Raw genomic sequence first — 3,065 nt, forward strand, 5'->3', positions numbered from 1 at the left:
TGCCCAGGTAGAAGTTGATATCGTTCAAGGTTTTCAAAGTAGACACCAGATTTTAGACAAATGGTAGACAGTGGACTTCCTATTACTATGTACCATAAGTTGAACCAGAATGGTGTGTCACAGTAACGACATATACGGTCTATAGTTAAAAACAGCAGAACAGATACTTCTCAGTCTAGTAGTGATAAGCAGTTGTGGGATGCTGGCATCCCATCACCTTACTCTCACAACAGTACAGCCCCTCTTCCCCGTACCAACACACATACACTAGAATCTCCTGTAAGGTTATCCCTGTAAAACTAACTCACGGGACATTGTGATTTGTGCAACTTAATCATCAATTGGAGCTCAGTGCAGCCCAAGTTGATGAGCCATGATTTTAAAACACAGTGTGACGGAGAACACAACATTTTATGTTACATTTTCACAGCACGGAAATGATGACTTTTAGCAGCTTTACATATCAACTTTTGTAAAGAGATTAATTTCTTGGTATTGACGGTAGGAGAAATAGGAAGATTTGGTCACTTTTTGCATACCCATCCTTGTCTGCTAAAAAGATTTCTATCAACTATCTTTTTGTGAAAGACTACTTAAGGGTAAAATCTTCTAGAAGACATACCTTGAAGAGTAAGACCACATTTTTTGAAAGGAAGACACTCCAATGCTGAGTTACAGAATTACTACAGGCAATCATTGGTATGTAAACAGTGATAAAAGAGGGAGAGACAAATGCTGTACTGGACAAATCTGTGCCATCAACATGATTTAGACTTTTAAATTATTATCAGTATATCTATAGATAATAATGTATTCATGTCGATTAAAAGAGGAGTCTTGATTTTGAAATTACACTGATATTTCTAGTGGCAATTGGTCCAATAACTTAAGAAAATGACCACTGAGAAATGATTTCACGCTGTCAATAATGTTGGTGGTGTTTAAATATCACTGAAAAGGTCATGATCGCAGTTTGGTGAAGCAAGGTATGGTACATCGATGACTGGTAAAATGACGAGGTATGGTATGGACAAGCCAATTAAAACAAACAACCATCTGCAATCAACATAACCCCATACCAGCTGTATGGTTCCCTTGGTTGTGGATGGTTAGCTGGCAAAATGGTTTGTACTTTGTAGTATTTAGTGACGGTGAGAAATCATTACAAAAGAATTCTTATTGAAATTACTGTATTGTAATCATGGCTGTGAATGGTAGATTTGGTCTTAAATGATACATAAAGGTATCAGGAAGATGTCTCCTGAATGAGGATTAGGTAAAAAAAAGTAAGAAAACTGTTATAAGGAGTATTTGGTAGAGATGAAAGTTTTTATGATGTATTCTCTATAGCTGAATCTTGATAGAGATAGACATTCTCCCAACTGTAAATATATCCACAAGCCACAAGTTTGTAAACAGCTTTTGTATATGTTTGTTACTTGACATTGTTGGTTAAATATGGTTTACCATTATCATTACTAACCAAGTTTGTAAACAATTAACAGTTGATGTTGTGCTGTTTTCTTCTGCTGTATGTTACAGATGTGATATCAAAATGTTATAGTGATAACCACCTTATCTGCAAACTGGTCAGATTGGGTGAATGTTGACCTGTTGAGAGGTCATCAGGGGGACTGGTATGCGAGTACATGATAACTTGTTTATCAGTTACGATTTGTTCCTATTTATCACATACTTAAGGTACACATTATGTAGAGAATGTTTTATCACTAGATTTCAAACTTACAGCATCAGAGGATGTGAAAGGGGGGTTGCTTTTGAGAATTTTTGATTTAAAAAAAATCCTTTCCCCAATGTGGCATTTAAAAATAAAGATTTCTGTAGCCATTGTTATATTTTTAAAAAAAAGAGGGGGGGAACAAAATGTGGTTTCCTGAAAGTTTGATAGAAAGGATGATTATGTATCACCTTTCATAGCCTCTGAAACACTTCCCAGTACCCTGGATGGTAACATGCGATTGCCATTCTGTGATATTACTTCCTAACCTGATAACTGGATGTCATGTTGTAAAGCCAAACACAAGAAAATGTCTCCTGTAGTGTATAAGGTCAAATGTCCATTGGTAAAAGTAATGTGCTTGATCCAGGTGTTGGGAAGAAATATTATTGGATTAATGTGGGGGACTTGAAGTAAGAAATGTTTTTCGTTCGGCCCCTTGTATAGCCATTTCAGTGATGCATTGCCACACTGTCTTATTGAAATAGTTGTGAGATATTAAAGTTTTATCATGCTTCCATTTTCAAACCTTTGGTGTTTGTGTATTTCTTTGCAAGCTTACTGGCAAAGATAATTATCTACTAATTGAGCCCAGAAGACTGACTCGACTTGAACACACAGTGGATGGTGGTTTAAAAGCGATATCTAGAGATTTAAGATATTATTGCCATACAACGGGTTGTTTGTTTTGGGAGCTACCGTAATTATGTTGATCGCCAGGTGTCCCCATTGTCACGTGGAGGAGTCAAACTATCACATTATTGGCAACAAATGTCGATAAAGAAAACAAGGTAATCTCTACATGTACTCTTCATCTGCATACAAAAATAACACCGCAGTGCTAATTTGATGGTTTTGATCCAAAAGTTGCATTTAGATCTTAAAATATTAACATAAAAAGACGGGAAGAAAGTCACCAAAGAAGTAGCAGTTTATGGTAACGTTACTTGAGAGGAGGACATGCCATTGTCGTGCTAGTTTAGTCAGGTGCAACACAATGTGTTGGAACTAGGTCTTAGTTCGTGCGCACATGCACAGTTATTTTTGGCTCTTTATTTATCCGGATGGTAACATGTATCGGTACCGGCCTTCCGAATTCATCCGCTCACGATTGTTTGATATCGTACATAGTTAAACGATAACATGGATATTGTTTGATCATGATATAACCGAAGTGCACCTGTTATTCTCCCATGAACAGACAAATACTAGTGCTGAATATGAGCGCACACGAAATGTGTGTGTATTAAAGAGTTGTGCGTGCGTGCGGAATTACTATGCACTTGAGCTCCATTCTTTTCTTAGAACGCACAGATGAACATGCAAC

General features: G+C 36.9%; 1 protein-coding gene across 1 annotated transcript in view; it reads left to right on the forward strand.

Annotated features, from left to right (window-relative positions):
* LOC118412357 (bone morphogenetic protein receptor type-1B-like) overlaps window positions 1-2,266 on the forward strand; it is a gene marked incomplete in the record, with an annotated part of 50,651 nt that extends 48,385 nt beyond the window's left edge. Inside the window, 1 exon segment of the mRNA XM_035815177.1 lies at window positions 82-2,266.
* Window positions 2,267-3,065: the final 799 nt, after the last annotated feature.

The sequence above is a fragment of the Branchiostoma floridae genome, chromosome 3, assembly GCF_000003815.2.
Source record: "Branchiostoma floridae strain S238N-H82 chromosome 3, Bfl_VNyyK, whole genome shotgun sequence".
Taxonomy (NCBI): Eukaryota; Metazoa; Chordata; class Leptocardii; order Amphioxiformes; family Branchiostomatidae; genus Branchiostoma; species Branchiostoma floridae.